At 34.3% G+C, this 15,899-nt stretch overlaps 2 protein-coding genes across 6 annotated transcripts in view; both read right to left on the reverse strand.

Moving 5' to 3' along the window:
• Pyroxd1 (pyridine nucleotide-disulfide oxidoreductase domain 1) overlaps positions 1 to 8,735 on the reverse strand; it is a 418,591-nt gene extending 409,856 nt beyond the window's left edge. For both annotated transcript variants that reach the window (XM_080171154.1, XM_080171153.1), the window contains exon 1: positions 8,702 to 8,735. The gene's annotated coding sequence lies outside the window, so the exon portion shown is untranslated. The remainder of the gene's footprint in view (positions 1 to 8,701) is intronic.
• LOC145327615 (adaptin ear-binding coat-associated protein 1-like) overlaps positions 1 to 8,735 on the reverse strand; it is a 356,073-nt gene extending 347,338 nt beyond the window's left edge. For all 4 annotated transcript variants that reach the window (XR_013882189.1, XR_013882190.1, XR_013882188.1 and 1 more), the window contains exon 1: positions 8,701 to 8,735. The gene's annotated coding sequence lies outside the window, so the exon portion shown is untranslated. The remainder of the gene's footprint in view (positions 1 to 8,700) is intronic.
• Positions 8,736 to 15,899: the final 7,164 nt, after the last annotated feature.

Consider the following 15,899-nt stretch of genomic DNA (forward strand, 5'->3'; position numbering starts at 1 on the left):
GTATTTAGGGTTGGTCCGTATATCTGTATCGGATAGTTACTGTAGTTAATTAAGACATGTTAAAAATGTTCTATTTGTTTCTAACTAACAAGGCAATTTTTTTAACAGTCAGGTACTATTTATAGAAAGATTTCAAGCTTTGATAATTGCCTTATCCAGCAGTAACTTAATCTTTGATAATTTTCCAGGATGGACTGAACATACTCACATTTTTAATCTTAATTATATAGATGATTTCTTGTTGTAATGATAATCAATATTTTAAAAATAAATTATTAAGATTAGTATATACGGATTTTTGGTACTTTTTGCTATGTCATCTAAACTGTTACAGAAATAATCATGTAAAGGTTAAATCGATATGACAGAAATTCTTGCATGCCTGAACGATCAGCAAGGCTATCTGTTACGGTCATATGCATGGACGGGCGTTCGTACGTACGTACCGAACCCAAATTATAGAAATACTTCGCTTCTAAAAAATCTAAAATCGGTGCCTGCTAAGTAACATAGGGCATATCAAATAATTTAATGAAAAGGTTGCTCCACTTTAATTGCACATAAGAACTAAATATTTCAGACATTCCATCTCTCTTCTTTTTTAAAGGAAAAACTAAACAAGGATGACAACATTCTTAAAAGCAAAGCTCTGCAAAAAAAAATATATAATAATTGCTCATTTACATCCCTATAATAAAGTAACAGGATCTATGTGTGTGTGTACAAAAGGATCTCCCTCACCACTGAACCGATTTGGTCCTCCTTTACAGGGTAGCTTTTGGGAAGGTTTATAACTATTTTGGGGAAAGGAAACACCACCCTCCCAAGAGATATCGCCCCTAGAACAACGACCTCCACCCTGCCAAATAAATTTTGTTTTCTTATTCTTTTTACATTAAAGAAACAGAAGTCTGCAAAACATTTTATATGATTCTAAGCTTAAGCTGTTATGCCTAATTGTTCCAGAAATATAAAATAATTGAGAATCTTTATAGATTTTTTAAAACTAGTCCTTATAGCTTCAAGGACAATTCTAGCATGTCATATTATACTAAAAGACGTAGAGACGTGCAGATGGACTGACCCTAATTTATAGAAAATCTGTGCTTATAAAAAGTATGTAAAGATCAAGTTTAATTATATAAAATTAAAACATATTAAATACCACACATATATTATGTGTATTTTATTATGGCAAAACAATGTAAGTTTTTATTAATTCTCCATCTATCTTTGTGTACAACTAGTGGCTTCGCCCCTAGAGGCCTCTATTGGCACTTGAGGTGTGTGTATGGTAAAAATTTAGTTTTAAAAGAATGAAAAAAAATTTATGAGGGACATTTTTTCTAGAGGTGATTTCTTTTGGGAGGGTGTGGTGTTCTACCCTTCCCAAAAATAGTTATAACCCTTCCCTTGAGAAGTTGCATTGTAAAGGAGAACACTATCGGTTCAGGGATGGATAAGATCCTTTGGCACAGATAGACATCCTGATACTTTTATATATGGATACATGAAACATGAATTACAATATCCATTTTAGAAATCAGGAAATTGGACAAACAAACAAAATGAAAAAATCATGAAAACTTTAAAATATAGGAATCGATCTAGCACCCCAATTAATATGCAAATCTTAATGAAACTTAGTGAAAATATGTAGAATGTGAATTTATTTAATCCCCTAGTCGTCTGTCTTGAAAAGGAGTCGAGAAAATTACAAAATCGCTACTCAAAAATCTTCGATTATAGCATTATGCCTAATCTCCTAATATTTTTTTTTCAATGTAAAAAAAGATTAAAATAAATTTTTTGTTATTGAATGAACTTTCTTGTACTAATTATAGATTTGCTACGCATTTAAAATAATACCTAACTTTTACAAGAATCATCATGCTAAGCTTAAAATGGATAGGATAATTATAACATGCCTAAATTAAAGATATAATAGTTGTGGAGGCACCTTCCCGTATTTTAGCAAAGATTCGCTTTTTCAATGGGAAATGCCTAAATGATTAAATATCGTGTGAAGTTAAAGTTAATTAAGAAATGATAAAATCTGTCAATAGTTATCAGTTCATATAAAAACATATCAGTATTGAACAATAGACAAACAAGGATGGAAGCACTTGTAATACTGTAAAAGTGGAAATATTATTATCTGGATCTTTCACAAGGTATTCATGTTCAGAAACACGCAGCGGGCTAAAAAAAACGATAATTCTTTACCCCGTCTCTTATTTTCTTAATGGATGAATGAACTGACCAATCCTTTTGGGAGTAGGGAATGATATTTGGCGTATAAACCTCCCCTAATTTTTTGAAACAGCATAAATAGAATAGTGAAACATTTTAATAAACCCTCCATCCATCCACGTAGTTACTGGAGCCATCCAAAAATCCAGGTAAATCCAAGCACATATCTTAAAGTGCATTGAAAATGTTAAAGAAAACAATAAATATGTAAGTATAGATGAATGCCCTGGCCCGACTGATGAAGACCTTTTTCGTCTGCTAGCAAATTGCTTACTGCTCTTTTGTAACGACTTAGCTGTTCTAATATTTCCGACACTATTTCCTTATATATTCAAAGACTCAATTGAAATTCGTCACAGGGTTTCTACCCCGTGGGAGAGTTATATATGAGTCGTGCTATGCTATTCTTTTTACTTTAATAAGAAAACTCTAATCCATATTACAAAAGAATCTAACACTTGAATTTTTCTGTCATTAGATAAGAACAGTTGTAAGTACGAACATATCACACCTATAGAGTAGCTGTGATGCTTAGAATATCAATATGTTATTAACAGTCCCATTTCCCCTCCCTTCGTGGAATGAATATATAATATCTTGTTTTGAGGCGACGAATCATTTAATTGAAAACAAAGTAAAGTTAATCAGGTTCAACAATCAGCGGCGGCAAAAGACTCAAAGTAGCATACAAAACATCAAAGTTTTGATTTTCAAACTTATGTTAAATAGATCTATTACTATAGATGATTTATCCGAAACTGTTAATTAGTTGGTCTGTTGATAAAGGCTCGTAATACCTTTTTCTCCTGTTATTATTACATTGCTTTAGTGAAACCGGCCTATTGGTTAAGCAGTTGGCGAGATCTTCAAGTGGATGGACGGAGGGAAAGATGGATAGACAAGTGGACAGATTGAAGATAGCAAAACACAGAAACAGACGAATGGACAAAGTTCTGCTTTATAAATAGATTAGCGGCTTCACCCCTAGCCTATATAAAATGAAGTACCTCTGGAGCTTCAACCATTACTTTTAAATAATTAACTTCCACCCCCCAAAAAAATGGGGGAGGATTTTTTTGTTTTTGGGGGGCTTGGGGTTTTCTCATCCCCCAAGAAAATAGCCTGAAACCACCACAGGACCAGTAAGTATATTCCCTAAAGAGTGAAATCCAGTCGGTTCATCAAGCTTCTTTGTATTATAGATATGACATTGACAGACAAGGAATTTCATTTTATTTTTAAATATCATTTTACTATAATGTCACTTTTATGCTGTGTAGTTACCATAAAATATCAAATCACATGCAAAGCAGTTAGAAAAAATTAGTTTTAAGGGTCAGAGGCATATTTGCTCCTAACATGAAGGAGCTATATGAGGGTAGGAAGAGAGGGGTTCGTAAAAAGGAAATTCAATCATTGAAAAAAGTAATTTTGTTGCTTTTTAATAATACCATGGCGCTAGCAGAGTATCTCCAGGGATTTTAATGGATAAGACAATAAATGTACTTCCCCAATGTTGATAAAGGTTCCATCGGGATTCCTCCTACACGGGATTCCTCCCACTGAATTCCTCCCACAGGATTCCTCCCAAACGGGATACCTCCCACACGGGATTCCTCCCACACGGGATCCCTCCCACGGGATTCCTCCCCACGGAATTCCTCCCACTGGATTCCTCCCACACGGGATCCCTCCCACGGGATTCCTCCCAAACGGGATACCTCCCACGGTATTCCTCCCACACGGGATCCCTCCCACGGGATTCCTCCCAAACGGGATACCTCCCACGGTATTCCTCCCACACGAGATCCCTCCCACGGGATTCCTCCCAAACGGGATACCTCCCACGGTATTCCTCCCACACGGGATCCCTCCCACGGGATTCCTCCCAAATGGGATACCTCCCACGGTATTCCTCCCAAACGGGATACCTCCCACGGTATTCCTCCCACACGGGATCCCTCCCACGGGATTCCTCCCAAACGGGATACCTCCCACGGTATTCCTCCCACACGGGATCCCTCCCACGGTATTCCTCCCACGCGGGATCTCTCCCACGGTATTCCTCCCACATTGGATCCCTCCCACGGAATTCCTCCCACACGGGATACCTCCCACGGTATTCCTCCCACACAGGATACCTCCCATTGTATTCCTCCCACATGGGATCCCTCCCACAATATTCCTCCCACACGGGACTCCTCCTAAAAATGTTTAAATTTTTTCCCATTTTCAATTTTTCAGAATGGGGTGACCTTTTAAAATTTTCGAGAGGGGGGTCACCTTCCACACCCCCCTAAAAAATTTTTTTTTCTTTTCATTTTCAATTTCGTTGAGTGTGGTGACTTCCCACACCCCAAAAAAAATTTTTATTCAAATTTTTTTTTTTGTCATTTAAAAATTTTTTTTTTCTTTCATTTTCAAATTTTTGGGGTTTGGGTGACCTCCCACACTTCCATAACAATTTTTTTCAAATTTTTTTTATTTTATTTTCGGGGTTGGGATGACCTTCCACACCCCCCTAAAAAAAATTTTTTTCAAAATTTTGTTTTCCTTCATTTTCAAATTTTAAACTTTTCAGGAGGATGGGGTAACCTCCCACATTCCCCTAAAAAATTTTTCAAATTTATATTTTTTGCTATTTAAAATTTTTTTATTATTTGAAAAAAAAAATTTTAGGGGGGTGTTGGAGGTCACCCCAACCCAAAAAATTTTAGATCCAGAAAAGAAAAAAAATTTGAAAAAAATATTTTAGGGAGGTGTGGAAGGTTACCTTACCACCGAAAAATTGAAAATGGAAAAAGAATAAAATTTGAAGAAAAAAAATTTTTAGGGGGGTGTGAAAGGTCATCCCACCCCCGAAAATGAAAAAAAAAAAATTTGAAAAAAAATTTTTATGGAAGTGTTGGAGGTCACCCAAACCCCAAAAATTTGAAAATGAAAGAAAAAAAAATTTTTAGGGGTTTGTGGAAAAAAATTTGAATAAAATTTTTTTTGGGGGTGTGGGAGGTCACCCCACCCTCAACAAAATTGAATATGGAAAAAAAAAATTTGAAAAAAATTTTTTTTTAGGGGGGTGTGAGAGTTCATCCCACCCCCGAAAATCTTAAAATGAAAAAATAAAAAATTTGAAAAAAAAATTTTATGGAGGTGTGGAAGGTTACCCCACCCCAAAAAATTTAAAATGAAATTATGGGGATGTGGAAGGTCACCCCACCCTGAAAAATTGTAAAAATTTGAAAATTAAAGAAAAAAAATTTTAGGGGGTTGTGGAAGGTCACCCCACCCCAAAAAATTTAAAAATGAAAAAAAAAATTTGAAAAATTTTTTTTACGGGGGTGTGGAAGGTCACCCCACCCTGAAAAATTGTAAATGGGAAAAAATTGAAACATTTTTAGGAGGAGTCCCATGTGGGAGGAATACCGTGGGAGGGATCCCGTGTGGGAGGAATACCGTGGGAGGTATCCTGTTTGGGAGGAATACCGTGGGAGGTATCCTGTTTGGGAGGAATCCCGTGGGAGGGATCCCGTGTGGGAGGAATACCGTGGGAGGTATCCCGTTTGGGAGGAATCCTGTGGGAGGGATCCCGTGTGGGAGGAATACCGTGGGAGGTAACCTGTGTGGGAGGAATTCCGTGGGAGGGATCCCGTGTGGGAGGAATACCATGGGAGGTATCCCATTTGGGAGGAATCCCGTGGGAGGGATCCCTTGTGGGAGGAATACCGTGGGAGGTATCCCGTGTGGGAGGAATTCCGTGGGAGGAATTCCGTGGGAGGGATCCCTTGTGGGAGGAATACCGTGGGAGGTATCCCGTGTGGGAGGAATACCGTGGGAGGTATCCCGTGTGGGAGGAATACCATGGGAGGTATCCCGTGTGGGAGGAATACCGTGGGAGGTATCCCGTTTGGGAGGAATCCCGTGGGAGATATCCCGTGTGGGAGGAATACCGTGGGAGGTATCCCGTTTGGGAGGAATCCCGTGGGAGGGATCCCGGTTGGGAGGAATCCCGTGTGGGAGGAGTCCCGTGTGGGAGGAATACCGTGGGAGGGATCCCGTTGGGAGGAATCCAGTGGGAGGAATTCCGTGGGGAGGAATCCCGTGACTACCGTGTTATAAACAGGCTAATGTCCCCTCCCTTCCTGAGTAACTCTAACCAAGCACAAGTCTTCTGTCACATAAAACATTGAGTAATATTGTGTCACAGCTCAGAAATAAATTGTATCTAGAACAATTTACGGTAAAATGTTCCTGGTAACGATTATCTTTAAAAATCTAAAAACTTTAAAGGCTGCTAGCAGCCAAACGGCTGAACGAACATGTCATGCCCGCACACCGTGTAGTTTTGATCATTACTTAAGATCAGTTTAGGTTAGGTTATGTAGCCCCGCAGTGTTATGGCACAGCAGGTATAGGCCCAGCAGAGCCAGAGGGCCCTTTGATGGGTTGCTCAAAGGAAAAAAATATTTCCAAGCTCAACCTTTCTCCTACCAAGAAGCCTCAAGAGAGACATGTTAAAAAAACAGAAAAGTATAAAAAAGACAGACATAAAGACAAGCATGAAGCAAAAACAATAAATAGACAGGCAATCGGCTGGTATAGCAGATAGGATTATGAAATTCTTTTTTTAAAAATATTAGTCTAAGCTATTTCTCTCTCTTTGGCCAGAAGAGTGTTCAAACCAACTTAACAAATTTTATTATTTAGCAAAATATATTTTGCAACCTAATCATCAGTATACCCAATATAAATACCACTGGCTTCGACACTAGTATTTAAAGGAACTGTAATCATTTGAGTGTGAGGGATACGAAAATAGCATAAAACCAAATAAAAAATCTAATTTTAATTGCAATACTTTAGGCCTATATAGGTATAAGTTTCCCCCAGTGGTAAGTGGGATCTTAATAAAAAAATATCAAGTTTATGAAATAAATTTGTAATATTCAATATCTCTATCTCTTTTGCTAATCTGAAATATTTACCGCAATGAAAAAACGTTGCTCCGTCCAGCAATAGCAGCCAAAAAAGTTTTGTATGATTGATTTGCCGCGCCACAACTCTGCCCTAAAATGTCTATCTGCCTAAGTACTGGAAATATTTCTCTCTCTGCTGGCTGGGGCCAATTTTTACACTCTAATCAGTAGTTGGTTATCATACGTTACAACAAAAAATGATAAAAGAGAACGGCAAAAGTTTTTTTTACAAAAAAGTAGCGTTATTAAAATGTGAATTTACTAGTACAATATCCCATGTGTTGGCTTAAAGACATTAACTACTTTTACTAAATTTGATTGGTTGATGCAAACTAGCAGTATCCCAAAATGTCCACAGAAAGGTATATTTCCTTTTTTATAATTCATCGTTAAATGCCTAATTTAAAAAAAAAATAATTATGTTAAATAGTCTTGAAAAATGAAATCCAAACAAAAATTCTATTTTTATTTATAATTATATTGCTAAGAATTCACACGAAAGACTTTATGCCTATTTTTCTTAGGGATGGCCATTTCTAAAATCAATTCAATAATTCCTTTTTGCTGCAGAACTATTTATGCTAGTTTTAAACGAAATAAAGGCGTTCTTCATTTTAAAAAGATACTAGAAAGAAAAAATAGAAGATAGATAAAAAAAACCAATGTGTAAACAATTTAAATATGAACCTGCTATTTTTTGTGTTGTATTATTTGCACCCCGTAGTGGTTAAGGGTGCTAACATTCAGTTTTTGTGACACCTTCGTTAGGCAGATAAGGGATGAGGCTAAAGACATTTTTTGTAGCACAGCTACAATACAACAAGAGCATATAACAACGTCCGAACGTCTGTTTATCAAAAAGTTGGTAGAGTGTTTACTAAGATATATAAGTTTTCCGGAATTTTAATGTTAGGGGGAGATTTGAAATCTGCATCAAATTTTAAGGATTTTTTTTTATAAAATTCGTTTTTTCTATAATTCTTTATCTAAAAGCGGAAATGCATTTTAAGTTAATTAATTTTGACCAATAGGATAGGTGGATTTTAAACTACCTGCGCTCTTATTGGTTGATTGATGTACGCCATCCAATCAGAGCGCAGATTTTTTAAAATCCACCAATCACAGATGCCAAAATTAATTAAATTAAATTGCATTTCCGCTTTTAGATAAAGAATTATAGAAAAGCGAATTTTATAAAAAAAAATCCTCAAAATTTGATGCAGATTTCAAATCTCCCCCTAACTTTAAAATTCCGGAAAACTTATATATCTTAGTGTTTACATTAGTTATTAATTGACTATGTGTAAAAAAAAGGATCTTACTACCCGTTGGACCAAAATTCTAGATAACATATTATTTTTTATATTCTATTTATTTTAAAGTTAGTATGTTTTTCAACCTATTTTAAAAAAATTACACTATTCTAAGACATGAAGATATATTTCGATTTTAGCAATCATTTTCAATTCATTTTGTCTCTTGTAGAAGTGAATCAAGCAATATTAGCTTACAATTTTACAATTAGCTTACAATTTAATCTTGCTCATAGTTTTCACATTTTTCATAGACACCTTACTTATATACATAATCGTTCTTGTTTAGTTTTTTTATATTAGAAAATATAGTCATAATATTCAATTAAGTATGTTATTGCCTCTTTATTATCTAAATATTGAGTTTTAATCAACTCTATATAAAAAAGTAACAGGATGTCATTGTCTATATAAGTATGAAAAAAAGGTAGCATTATCAATTGCTAATTGACAATAGAAATAGGGCAATCCTAGAGCAGAATTTAAATCGTCCAAAAAATATTAATTCGTCTGTTGCAATATTCCTATTCAATTCAAAACACAGTATTGGTATGGGATCTTAAGGGATAAGATAATGAAAGATAAATCAAAACATGTCTCCAATGCTGAAAAACAAAATTACTTCTTATGTATATTTAAGTTATTGGTTGAAAAGTTTGAATACTACCAGTGGGCAGGGGTTAAATAAATGTATGTCCACGGAGTGAGAATCCTGTCCCGACTTTAAATTGTGTCTTTGAAAACCAGCCAATAGCATAGGAAAAACTAACACAGCCAAGCCGCTACAAAAGCATAAAGCAATTTGCAAACAGACGAAAAAGGTTCCCCCCACTGAAACCAGGTGTTGTCTGGATTAAACATCTATACTTAATAAGCTTAATAGAGCAGTACTTAATTGTTTATTAAATTAAAACATACTAGCGGCTTTGCCCCAAGAGGTAATTAAAAAAAAATTGGAGCTGCCCCAGTATCAATTTCAAAATTTTCGGGGGGAAAAAATTGGATCTGCCTCATTATCAAATTCAAAATTTTAAAAAAAGTTAGGAATTTTTTTGTTTTTGGGGGTGTTGTGGGTGCCCCACCCCCAAGAAAATAGCCTACAGGACCAGTAGGTATATTCCCTGAAGAGTAGAATCCGATCGGTTCAGTGGTTACCGAGGTCTTAAGGGACAGACGGACAGACAGACAGACATCACGCTACTTTGTATTATAGATACAATTTAATAGACTAAAATCAAAACAAGGATGACAACATCCATAAGAAGCTAAGTATAATCAAAATTATGGACGGACAAACAGAAAACGTGAATTATAGAGCAGATACTCTATAGTCATAAATAAGAGAAGAAGATAATAAGCTAGAGAAATTGTAATACTAAATACAAATCCACGAAATCTTTTAAAAATATATATCAGAACGACAGACCAATGGACGAACTTAATTATACATATACTGAATTATCATAGGTTAATGGAAACTTTAAACAAATAACAGCTGTCTATCCTAAATAGAAGCCGAGAAAATCAATTTTCAGACAGAAGAACTTACAAATAGACTTATTTTCATACCATACAGTGTTTTTTTCGAAACAAAATTTGATATTAGGGAATCTAAGCTTGTTTGTTGAGTAGATTAATATCCCGACCGACACAAAGTAAAAAGATGCAGGTAGTGAGGGGACATTGGGCTGTTTATTACACTAGTCCCCAAAGTTTTATAATATTGTTCTTTTTATTCGTTGGCTTAGCAACATAGGGGACTTTAATTAAAGTTTAGTGCCCAAATGTTTCAACCACTAATTGTAATCTACAGAAGAGGTAATTTCTGTATCATCATTAGGGATATAATTATACATCAATTAATCGGCCATTGTCTTATCCCTGAAGATACCTAAAAAATATGTTCTATATTTAAGTTAATAAGAAAGATAAAGTTATCAACTAGATGGAATCTTTTCCAGGCATACTAAAGATAGCAAAGAGTGACACAAAAGTTATGTTCACTTTCGCTAAGCTATCCTATTATATGTAAGCTTTTTTTGCTTTAGCGAAATGGTTCTTCTTTACAGTGAAGCTTATCATAGGTCCAAAGTAGATTTCCAGCTATTTTAAATAAAAAATGAACCCCTCCCCCTCAAAAAAAAATTCTTTTCACTTTAAATCTTTAAAACTCAAATTAAAAATAGGTAAGGTCGTTTTTTCTCCCTAAGTTTAAGTTCCCATAGAGGCTTCTAAGGGCGTATCCGCTAGTATTTTAATATTCTAGCTTCACTTTCAGACTCAAACCAGCACCTAAACGTTTCAACTTTTAAGTATACTCTACCAAAATAAGGTAATTTTGTTTATCCTAATTAGGGATGTAATACAACAAAATCAAATTATCGTCTATTGTCTTGTCCCTTGAGATCCGAAGATTTTTTTATATTTTGTACCACCATTCTACTTAAAGATACGGTGGACACATTTTCGATCACAAATTGATAAAAATATTTGGTTTTTGAACGGCTGGAAAACAAAATAGTAAAACATCTGAAATTAGCAAAGCATCTCAAATTCTTATAAATCATTTGGTCAAAATAATGAATTATTATTAATAGTATGGCTTCAAAATTGATTAATATTTGATGGATTAAAAACGGTTCTCAGCCATACTGAAAAATCATCTATAGCATTGCATTACAGATAATTTTCCATGCATATTAAAATAAAAATCATACAATTAATACCAGTTTTGTTATCCCAGGCCTTCGTTTTAGTATATATGGAAAAGTGTCTACAATACGATGCGATAAATAACTATTCTTTAATATATCTTGAATTAAAAAAAAAATTTTAAAGCTATACCAATGCTTCAAAATTGCACAAAAGAAGATATTTATGGAGTAGCTTTGTTAGGCAAATTAGTGAATCATAAATAGAATTAACTATTATTAATTGGAAAGGATTGGCTTTATAAAATTTGCAAGTTCATAAAATGTTTTGCTGTATTTTAAATGTTAAATTGTAAGGATGTTTTCCTAGCACGAGCACAAGAAATACCTCAATATACATTGTTTTTATAAACGCCTTTTTTAGGTACATATCACTTCTAGAGTTTTTTTTTAGAAAAGGGGAGGTATTCGAACCCTACTTTGCCTTCCTTGACCTATAAGAAACTTGACTGTAAATGAGAACCATATTCTTTGCTTCACACTTAGACAGACATCATGTTACTTATATTTCTTTCTAAAAAATCAATATGAGGGATTTAATTAAATAAGATTTTTTTGTCTGTCCGTTAAGGTCTTACTTTGGGTTTTAAATACAAAACCTCCAAATAATTCTTCTAATAATTTCAATATAAATAAGGAAAATTTTGTATATCATAATTGGAGCGTGGGGATCAACAGTTTTTCCTCCCTTGTCGTATTCCATAGTATCTCTAATAAAAAACTATACCTTCTGTAGATTATACTTATTGACACTGAAGGTTTGTACAACCCAATCAAATATAAATACTCAATGTTTAGTATAATATTCAGTACAATTTTTCTCGGTTCTCAGCTTGATCGTAATGAGACTAAGTTAGAATATGAAAAATAAGAACCTATGCTTCTTATTTATAGGGCTTGGTAGCCGCGGGTCAGCCCCGACGAAGCCTCAAGTTTAAACCCATTAAAATATTTTGCATTTTATTTACAGAGGGATTGTAATCAGGGAGTTAGGAAGGGGACAATGGGCAATTAATTCAATTTAAGAGCTTTTGCTGAAAGACCATGAATTCCAGATTTATCCAGAAAATGTTAAGGAAATTTTAAAGGGTGTGTTAATAATTTAGAAAACTATTTTATAAGATAAAGTTCCAAGAAGAAAAGCATTTATTGGAAAATTAGATTACCAGCACATCAGACTGACGTAACCATTCTGTAATTAATTACTAGAAAAATTTTCCTTGGAACCTGTTCAACCCATAGCCCTATAACCCCATATTGGGTTCTTAGACTGTTTATTACACAAAAATCACAATAAAGTTTTTATCTGTGAAATTATATTTTCTGGAGAATAAAAAAATTGTTAAAACCAGCCATCTCATAACAAATTGAGTTTATTGATACTTGTCTGCTATATTATGAACTAACGTTAGAATTTAACATTGTTAAAGGTTGATTTCCCTAAGGCCGACAGGCGGATGACACGCGGCTGCCGAGCCCTGCCCTGCTTAATTTTCTGATCAAATAGTTTAAATGTCTGAATGCATCAATATTTATCAGGGAGGGAGGGAACATTAGTCTGAAAATTATACTAAACCCCAAAGTTTAATTAACACGATTTCTCATTCGTTGGCATAAAACTTTGGGTACCTGTAATTGATTGTGTTGTACAAACTTTTAGTGTCCAAACTATTTTATCTATAGAACAGAAAATTTTGTGTACCACAATTGGGAAGATGTATCAATTTATCATCCATTGTCCTATCCCTTAAGATCTCTGATGTTTATTCAAAAGATTAAGCATTTAAATCCTTAAATGGATCCTTTTATCATTACAATAATGACGGAATTGGCAAGCAATAAAGGAGGCTTCGCTTAAAACCGCATACAACGATCCACATAAATAAATTACAATACAAATAATTCAACTATTTTTTCCCCTAAACTAACAATCACATCTTGGAGCGAAGCTCCTAAATGCTAGTGTCAAGGCCATTAATCCAAATGTACATAGTTAAGATTTGGATAACTACTAAACCGATTGAGTTCTTCTTTAATAGAATTCATTCAATATAATAGTCTCTTTCGTAACATCGCACCCTATGGGGCGATTTTTCGTATTTTTCACAGTAGCTTTTCTCCTATTTCTAGCCTTTGCGAAGGGCTCCAGCCCTGCGGGGCCAATTACCTAACCCTGTAGGGCAATCACCTAACCCAATATAACCTAACCTAACTTAAAATAACCTATAAACAGCCATGTTAAAAATACGACGAATCGCCCCTTATGGGGCGTTGTTACGAAAGGGGCTATTCCCGAAGCTTCACATAGGCCCCAGGTTTAAAATCGAGGGAGGTGCGAGCCTTGGCATTTTGGTGCAATTTACTGAAAAATATGTCTTTTTATCGAGGTAATATTCTTAAAATTTAGTGATTTATTTAGACTGACATATGGTTGTTTGGGGATGTGTCCATTTAATTATGCCGGAGTTGGCTGATACACAATCATTTCTCCAATTAAGCCCTCTATCTTTAATAACTACCGAGTAAATTGCTACAAAGTTAGATAGAATATTTGTAACAATGCAGGAACTATAATAAAGTTTGAGTGTGATAAAGTCTATTGTAAATATGTCATGGTGGTGTCTTTACACAAGAAAATCTTAATCGACTGGGTCAGAAATAGTTATTTATCGGAATTCATTAAAGACAGCGTTCCGCGAATAGTAAAATTATAAGTTATTAGATTTATTCTAGTTTTGTTGGCGCAAAATTTTCAGGCAATTAATTATATTATTTTTATTTTATTAATCGTGGAAAATTGTATTTAATTCGGCAAGATACATGATGTTTCAGCATTGCTGATAATAGATTCCAATACTGCGGATATTAATCACTATCAAAGCGATGCTGGAGAATAAAATTCTATCAAATTGATCAATGAAACAAGGATGACACCTCGGGACTAAAAAAACTGATTTTAATCTTATAATTCTACATTATATATCCGCGGAAAGCTGTTTATAATACAATGCGAGAAATAACTATTATAAGATATATATTGAGGTTCGGCAGCTGTGCGTCAGCCTGCAAGCCTCTTAGGCCTGGAAAATCAACCTTTTACAATTTTAAATATCAGCTGAAAGTCTTAACCTGACACAAATATGGCAATTCTCTTTTCAATTAATACTGGTTTAAATTTGAGGATTAGTCGAGTCGCGGATGACGCGCCCTCAGCATCTAGAGGCTCTGTATTTGATAGGGGAGGGTGGGACTTCCATAAAATGTGGTACTGAATCGGTTCAATGATTAGCGAGACCTTAAAATTACATATTACTAGTTACTTCGCCCCTAGCATAGGGGCTTTTAAATCAAAAAAAAAATAGCCTAAAACCACCGCAGGACCAGTATCATTAATTTACCCGTTACCGAGACTTTAAGCAGACAGTAAGACATCGTAATACTTTGTAATATAGAAAATGAAGTTTCATTTTTTAGCTCTAAAAGTTTGTTGTAAGGTTTAGTGATTTTAGAATTAATATTTTGAATAATAAAATTATAAATAAGTGATTTTAAAGAAAAATCATTCATTCAAAATTATATGATAAACAAAATTACCCCGATTTAATTAGAATTATTGGTTTAAAAGTTTTGACACTTCTAGTTTGCATCATCCAATTAAAAAATCTAAATACTCAAAGTTTTTAAGCCAACGGACGAACCTAATGATAAAACTTTGGGTACCATTGTTTTACCTCTAAAAAATACCAACTAAGAGGGAAAGTTCATCATTTTAGTGTTTTGATTATAGACAGCTCTCCGGGGATATTAAAATGAAAAATTTTAATATTCGAAGAGCTGAGTGAGCCGAGCAAACAAAACTGGTATTAATATTATGATTTTATTTGTGTATTCGTCCGAAAATTGTCTTTAATATGATGCTATACATGAATTTTCAGTATGGCCAAGAACAGGTTTTATTCCAGCGGATATTAATCGGTTTTGAAGCATACAACAAAGTTGACATTTTGGTAACAACAATTAATCTTTATACGGTCAATTTTTGCCCACTTTGATAAATTAAATGGCAAATCCACATACAGACACAAAGGATGGTTAGAGCAAAGCTTCTATATAACTTGCACTAGTTTGTTCGCCTCTACCCGCTGGGGGATATATGGTAAATAGCCTAAAACCACTCTTAGACAATTATAAAGTCTCCCTGAATTGTACAACCCAATAATTTCCGAGATCTTAAGCTTCAGACAAAAAAAACCTTACTACTTATAACAGGACTAGCAGCTGCGCCCCTATGAGCGGATATATGGCACTAAAAGTTTTATAAAATACATTTCTTATCATATGGCTTAACAATTTTGGTTACTTTTAAAAACCTTGATTCGGTGGTATATTCAAGCTTTCTAAATGATTATTTTAATCTACAGTGAAGGAGAAATTTTGTTTATTATCATTAAGAATGTGCTTTCCGCGGATATTAAAATTAAAAATTATAAGATTAATAAGACCCAGATAACAAAACTTGTATTGATTTTATTCAAATTTTGGTAGTATATTGTCTGTAATACGACTATAAACTAAAAACGTTAAAGAAAGTGGATTAAATAAAAACGTTAAAAGCTCAACTCAACATGATAGATAAAAATATTTCAGTG

The sequence above is a fragment of the Acartia tonsa genome, chromosome 9 (assembly GCF_053477335.1).
Source record: "Acartia tonsa isolate MP-2025a chromosome 9, ASM5347733v1, whole genome shotgun sequence".
In the NCBI taxonomy this organism is placed as follows: Eukaryota; Metazoa; Arthropoda; class Copepoda; order Calanoida; family Acartiidae; genus Acartia; species Acartia tonsa.